Below are 8257 nucleotides of genomic sequence, written 5' to 3'. Positions count from 1 at the left end.
ACACAGGGAAGTGTTCATCCTCTTTGAAGACTCAGATTGGGATGTCTGAATGTGTGTGGATGTAGCCAAGATGATAAGAGAGGAGAGATAGGTTGTATGTTTGAGGAAAGAAACCTGGATGTTCTGGCTCTGAGTGAAACAAAGCTCAAGGGAAAAGGGGAAGAATGGTTTGGAAATGTCTTTGGAGTTATGTTAGGGGTTGGTGGGAGGACATGAGCTAAGGAAGGAGTAGCACTACTCCTGAAGCAGGAGTTGTGGGATTGTTTGATAGAGTGTAAGGAAGTAAATTCGAGATTGATGTGGGTAAGACTGAAAGTGGATGATGAGATTGGTGATATTGGTGCCTATGCACCTGGTCATGAGAATAAAGATCATGAGAGGCAAGTGTTATGGGAGCAGCTGAGTGAATCGGTCATCAGTTTTGGTGTACAGAAACGGGTATTACTGGTGATTGATTTAAATGTGAAGGTAAGTAATGTGATAGTTGAGTGTATAATTGGTTCGCATGGAGTATTCAGTGTTACAAATGGAAATGGTGAATAGTTTGTGGAGCTGTGTGCTGAAAAAAGACTGGTGATTGAGAATACCTGGTTTAAAAAGAGAGATATACAAGTATACATATGTAAGTAGGAGAGATGGACAAAGGGCATTATTAGATTACATGTTGATAGGTGTGTAAAAGAGAGACCTTTGGATGTTGATGAGCTGAGAGGGTGAAGGCATGTAGAGAGCATCAGATTGGGGAAGAGCAGTGTGGTTTCAGAAGTGGTAGATGATGTGTGGATCAAGTGTTTACTTTGAAGAATGTGTGTGAAAAATACTTAGAAAAACAGGTGGATTTGTATGTAGCATTTATAGATCTGGGGAAAGCACATGATAGAGTTGTTTTGTGGAAGGTCTTTTAGAGTATCTGGTATGGGAGGTAAGCTGCTGGAAGCGATGAAAGGTTTTTATCAAGCGTTTAAGGCATGTGTACAGTTAGGAAGAGAGGAGAGCGATAGGTTCCCAGTGAAAGACTGTCTGCAGCAGGGGTGTGTGATGTCTTCATGGTTGTTTAATTTGTTTATGGATGGGGTGGTTAGGGAGGTAAATGCAAAAGATTTGGATAGAGGGGCAAGTATGCAGTCTGTTGTGGATGAGAGGGCCTGGGAAGTGAGTCCGTTGTTGTTTACCAATGATACAGCTCTGGTGGCTGATTCAAGTGAGAAACTGCAGAGGTAAGTGACTGAGCTTGGAAAAGTATAGGAAAGGAGGAAGTTGAGAGTAAATGTGAATAAGAGCAGAATTATAAGGTTCAGCAGGGTTGAGGGAGAAGTTAGTTGGGATGTTAGTTTGAAATGGAGAAAAATTGGAGGAAGTGAAGTGTCTTAGATATCTGGGAGTGGACTTAGCAGCAAATGTAATCATGGAAGTGGAAGTGAGTCATAGGGTGGGGGAGGGGGTGAAGGTTCTGGGAGTGATGAAGAATGTGTGAAGGAATAGTAGTTCCAACAATATAATATGGTTGCAATGAGTGGGCTATGGATGGGGTTGTATGGAGGAGGGTTGATGTGTTGGAAATGAAATGTTTAGGGACACTATATGGTGTGAGGTGGTTTGATCAAGTAAGTAATGAAAGGGTAAGTGAGATGTTTGGTAATAAAAAGTGTGGTTGAGAGAGCAGAAGATAGTGTGTCCAAATGGTTTGGACATATGGAGAGAATAAGTGAAGTGGAGGGAACAAAGAGAAGTGGGAGACCAAATTGGAGGTGGAAGGATAGAGTGAAGACTATTTTTGAGTGATCAGGGCCATTGGGGCCTGAACATGCAGGAGGGTGAGAGTGTTGCAAGGGATAGAGTGAATTGGAATGATGTATACTGGGGTTGATGTGGTGTCAGTGGACTGAACCAGGGCATGTGAAACGTTCAGGATAAACCATGGAAAGGTCTGTGAGTCCTGGATGTGGATAGGGAGCTGTGGTTTCAGTGCATTGCACATAACAGATAGAGAATGAGGATGAGCAGGTGGTGGTAATAATGTTTCCTGTGGGGTGTGGTGCCACCAGGAAAAGATGAGGATGAACAAGTATGAATATGTATATATATTTATATGTGTTTATGTGAATGGATGGGTCTTTCTTTGTTTCCAGGCATGAGAAGCGGCAATCGGGTATGATTGATAAATATACAAGTATACATATGTTTCACTTTTTAGAAATTGTGATTTTTTCATCATTTTTTATTATTCATTTATTTATTTTGCTTTTTCACTGTCTCCCGCGTTTGCGAGGTAGCGCAAGGAAACAGATGAAAGAAATGGCCAAACCCACCCCCATACACATGTATATACACACACGTCCACACACGCAAATATACATACCTATACATCTCAATGTACACATATATATATACACACACAGACATACATATATACCCATGCACACAATTCACACTGTCTGCCTTTATTCATTCCCATTGCCACCTCGCCACACATGGAATACCGTCCCCCTCCCCAGTCATGTGTGCGGGGTAGCACTAGGAAAAGACAACAAAGGCCTCATTCGTTCACACTCAGTCTCTAGCTGTCATGCAATAATGCCCGAAACCACAGCTCCCTTTCCACATCCAGGCCCCACACAGCTTTCCATGGTTTACCCCAGACGCTTCACATGCCCTGATTCAATCCACTGACAGCACATCAACCCCGGTATACCACATCGATCCAATTCACTCTATTCCTTGCCCGCCTTTCACCCTCCTGCATGTTCAGGCCCCAATCACTCAAAATCTTTTTCACTCCATCTTTCCACCTCCAATTTGGTCTCCCACTTCTCCTCGTTCCCTCCACCTCCGACACATATATCCTCTTGGTCAATCTTTCCTCTCTCATTCTCTCCATGTGCCCAAACTATTTCAAAACACCCTCTTCTGCTCTCTCAACCACGCTCTTTTTATTTCCACACATCTCTCTTATCCTTACATTACTTACATTACTTTTATATTTGTGAATATGAATAATCAGTTAATTATTAGTTTGTGATTATTATAATTTATTTCTATATGTGTAAAGATACATAGCCAGTTTTGTCCTTGAATTTATTTTAGTTTTTTCTAGTGTTTTTCTTGTTTAGTTTTTCACGTAAGTAAATTTACAAAGCCAGTTACTAATAGTAAGTAGCGCTGAGATCTCCATATTTAGAAGTACTCTTACGGGGCATATGCCACACAACATTGCTCTTCCAGCGTATACTCTTTCCCTCTAACACCTCTGATTTTTAAAGTCTTTGTCTTTTTACTGTTATTCTTTCTACTTTAACATAATGATATATAATATACAAAATGTTATTCTTTATATGATTTTTTTCCTGTATCTGTATATTTTTTATCAAATTTATTATATGTTGTCAGCATTGTTTTTCCTTTTATATATTCTTTAGCTGTCATGTGTCATGCACCAAAACATCAGCTTTCTATCCACAACCAGGTCCCATGTACTTTTCCATGGTTTACCCTGGATGCTTCACATGTTGTGGCTCATTCCATTGACAGCCATCGACCCCAGTATAGCACATTGCTCCAGTTCACTCTGTCCTGTGTATGCCTTTCACCCTCTTGCATGTTCAGGCCCTGATTGCTCAAACTTTTTTTCACTCCATCCTTCCATCTTAATTTGGTATCACCATTCTCCATGTTGCTTCTTCTACTCTCTCAACCACACTTTTTATTACCACACATTGGTCTTACCCTTTCATTACATATTAAGTCAAACCACTTATTGAAATAATTGTTTTCAGATATATGATTACAGTATTGAGTTAGCTGTGAGAGAACCAGTTAAAGAAATAAGTGTTTCCTTCTAAATTTGTGATGTTGGCTCATTTGTTGGTAATTAACAAGTGGAAAATACAAGGGAAAACAGAAAGATTAAGGCCACAATATGACAAATGCAGAGGAATATACAGCAACAGAGGAGGAACTCAACATCCCCAAGTAGGATCTTGAGTTTACCTTGTCTTCAGCGCTCCAGCATCAGCATTGCTTTACTACATGGCAGCTGCATTTAGGTAACACATGCTTCGTGTTTTTTTTATTTCATGCTGAATTAGTGTTCTTTTTTATTTCATGTTGACTTAGTGTTTTTTCATTTGATTGTACATGTGATAATGTGTTATTGATTATTGTAACAGGTTAAAGTGGTGAAATTGCATAAGGTACTCTCTCCTTCATTAATTGTAAGTAACCTTATGTTTATGGAAAGTATTTTGCATGATAGCCATAAACCAAACAGTGAGTCAGCCTATGGGGCTTGGTTGTTATGTATGTGTGCAAATGAGGTCATGTTTGTCTGTTGCTTATTCTGCCAGGCAAAAGTAGAGAAAGTTATTAGGTGTGAAAGAATTGTGATCTGTATATGTAATATATTTAAAAATTCTTGGGAAGGGTAATCACATCCCAAATTGGCATACTAGAAATTTGAAAAATTGCACAAGTTTCCTCAATTTATTATCATATGATGGTAAGAGGACATATTGGATTACATACTGATTGATAGGCATGCTAAAGAGAGACTGTTGTATGTGAACATGCTGAGAGGGGCAGCTTTTAGGATGTCTGATCATTACTTGGTGGAGACAACAGTGGGGATTTGTAGAGGTTTTTGGAAATGAAGTTATGATATATGAATGAGAAGAGGGTGGTTAAAGTAAGTGAGCTTGGAATAGAGATGTGTGAAGAAATACCATGAGTGAATGAGTGTAGAACAGCAAAAGGTTAGAGTAAACAAAGCTGCAGGAGTGAGTGAGGAATGGAAAGTATTTAAGGAAGCAGAATTGCTGGCATTCTGACCACAAACATACAATCTTTCCTTGTCCTACATAACACTTGACAACTCTTAATTCACTCAGCTCATTCTTCATAACTTTCGATTTTACTTTATGAAGCATCATGCCTTCACCCTGCCTTTTGGCCAAATGTTAGGAGCAATAGATAGAAGTGGTGGGTTGGAACATAGGGTAAACACACTAGGTAGAAGTATTCAGTAGGAACATTGCATAAGAGCCTCTGAAAACATTGTTAGAGTCTCCCTTTGTTAAGGACGAGGCTTTTAAGACTAGAAGCGGCACTGGAGTCTTACACTTATGGAGACTTTTGCTGTGGCCACCTCCTTGAGGGAGTTATTAGAGGGAATGGGCATCAGAGATGCTGATAGTTAGACAGAGGGATGGAGTGAAAAAGCTTTTGAGTGATGTAGGCCTGAGCATTTAGATGGGCAAAAGGTGTGTAGGAGATAAGAGCATATTGAAAAGTGTGGTAAACACTATATGGGGCACAGTGTGCTGTTAGAGGACTGATCCATGGCATATGAAGCAGCCTGGGGAAACAACAGAAAGGCATGTGGGGCCTGTTTTTGGTTTATGACTGTGGTTTCCATGCATTTCATATTGCAGCTGGAGAAAAAAATATCAGTAAAAGAGGCCAGTTCTTCAGTTCCCAAAACTAACACAGGAAATGTCAAACAAGTTTGAAATAAAAATTCACATTAAAGAGTTAAACAATCCATGGAATGAAGTAAGGAGCCATACCGTTCTTCACAAACCATGACTGAGGACACTGTGTTGATCTAATTCATTTTTCCCACTTCTTGTGGAATAGCATCCTCCTACGTGAGAAGGGCTGTCGTAGTTCAAAGTTTTGGACAAGGCAGCAAGAACAGCCTCGCACACATAATCCATATAATGTCAGCCAATTTTGTTAAACTCCAAGTGGTATTCAAGCCCAAATCTCTACGATTTGAGAATGTAGAGCACTATGACAGATTAATTTAAAGCGCATTACATTTAAGGCCGCAGGTCATTTTTATTTGTCACACACTACTTTTACTCTTTTTATCTTGAAAAGGAGGCAGTGGTAAAAAAGACAATACCTATTCAAACAAGTTCCTGTACATTTGCAACAAATCAGTATATCTTGGAGGTATCAAACTTAAATTCAAGATTAAACTTTCAAGGTATAAGGATAATGAGGATAAATCCTTAATGATGTAATATATATATTTATTTTATTATACTTGATCGCCGTTTCCCACATCAGCGAGGTAGCGCTAGGAAACAGATGAAGGATGGCCCATCCACTCATACACACACACACACACATACAGACATGTACACACATACACATTCATACTTGTTTGGCTTCATCCATTCTTGTCGCTACCCCCATCCCAAAGGAAACAGCATCATTTCACCCAGCTTCAACAAGGAAGTGTCAGGAAAACAGACAAAAAAGGCCACATTTGTTCACACTCATTCTCTAACTGTCACATGTACTGCACCAAAACCACAGCTCCCTATCCACATCCAGGCCACACAGACCTTTCCATGGTGTACAATACATTTCACATGCCCTGGTTCAGTCCACTGACAGCACGTTGACCTGGTATACCACATCATTCCAATTCACTCTATTCCTTGCACGCCTCTCATCCTCTTGTAAGTTCAAGCCCTGATCACTGAAACTTTTTCATTCCATCCTTCCACCTCCAATTTGGTCTCTTGCTTCTCCTTGTTCCCTCCACCTCTGACACATATATCCTCTTTGTCAATCTTTCCTCTCCTTCTTTCTCAATCACACTTTTTATTTCCACATATCTCCTACTCTTTCATTACTTATTCGATCAAATCACCTCACACCACATAATGTCCTCAAACATTTCATTTCCAACATATCCACCCTCCTTCGTACACCCCTACCTCTTTCCCGTGCCATGCATTCATATGATATTGTTGGAACTACTGTTCCCTCAAACATACTCATTTTCGCTCTCTGAGATAACGTTCTCTCCTTCCACATATTCTCTATTACTCCAAAAACCTTCACTCTCTCCCCCACTCGCTTCCACTTCCAGGTTCCATTCACTGCTAAGTCCACTCCCAGATATCTAATACACTTCACTTCCTCAAATTTTTCTCCATTCAAACGTACACCCCATTTATATGTCCCTCAACCCTACTGAACCTAATAATCTTGCTCTTATTCACATTTACTCTCAATTTTCGTTCATATACTTTTCCAAACTCAGTCACCAATTTCTGCAGTTTCTCACTCAAATCAGCCTCCAGAGCTGTATCACTGGCGAACAACAACGAACTCACTTCCCAGGCCTTCTCATCCCCAACAGACTGCATAGTCACCCCTCTCTCCAAAACTCCTGCATTCGCCTCCCTAAACACCCCATCCATAAACACCCATGGGGACATCACACACCCTTGCCACAGACTGACCTTTACTGGAAACCAGTCACTCTCCTCTTCCTCCACATACACATGCCTTACATCCTTGGTAAAAACTTTTCACTGCTTCTAGGAGCTTACCTCCCACACTATATACTCTTACAGACCTTCCACAAAGCATCTCTATTAATCGTATCACATGCTTTCTCCAGATCCATAAATGCTACATACAAATCCATCTGTTCTTCTAAGTATTTCTCACACACATTCTTCAAAGCAGACACCTGATCCATACATCATTTACCACTTCTGAAACCACACTGCTGTTCCCCAGTCTGATGATCTGTACATGCCTTCACCCTCTCCATCAATACCCTCCCATGCAATTTCTCAGGAATACTCAACAAACTTATGCCTCTGTAGTTTGAACACTCACCTTTAACCCCTTTGCTTTTGTACAATAGCACTATACATGCATTCCTCCAATCCTCAGGCACTTCACCATAATCAATTCATAATTGAATATCCTTACCAACCAATCAACACAGTCACCCCCTTTCTTAATAAATTCCACTGCAGTACCATCCAAACCTGCTGCTTTGCCAGATTTCATCTGCAAAGCTTTCACTACCTCTTCTCTCTTAACCAAACCATTCTCCCTAACCCTTTCACTTCACACACCACCCAACCAAAACACCCTACATCTGCCACCGTGTCATCAAACTCACTTCATCACTACCTGTTATTACTTTCCCCTTTGCCCCTTCACAGATGTTCACATTTGTTCTCTTTTCTTACACATGTTATTTACCTCCTTCCAAAACATCTTTTTATTCTCCCTAAAGTTTAACAATACTTCTCACCCCAACTCTCATTTTCCCTCTTTTGCAACCCTTGCATCTTCCTCTTGACCTCCTGCCACTTTCTTTTATACGTCTCCCAGTCATTTGCACTCCTTCCTTGAAAGAATCATCCAAACACCTCTCTTTTCTCTTTCACTAACGAATTTACTTCATGCCACCACTCATTACCCTTTCTAATCTGCCCTC

The sequence above is a fragment of the Panulirus ornatus genome, chromosome 49 (genome assembly GCF_036320965.1).
Source record: "Panulirus ornatus isolate Po-2019 chromosome 49, ASM3632096v1, whole genome shotgun sequence".
NCBI lineage: Eukaryota > Metazoa > Arthropoda > Malacostraca > Decapoda > Palinuridae > Panulirus > Panulirus ornatus.
The sequence above is the reverse complement of the archived record's forward strand: the minus strand, read 5'-3'. Positions refer to the sequence as shown.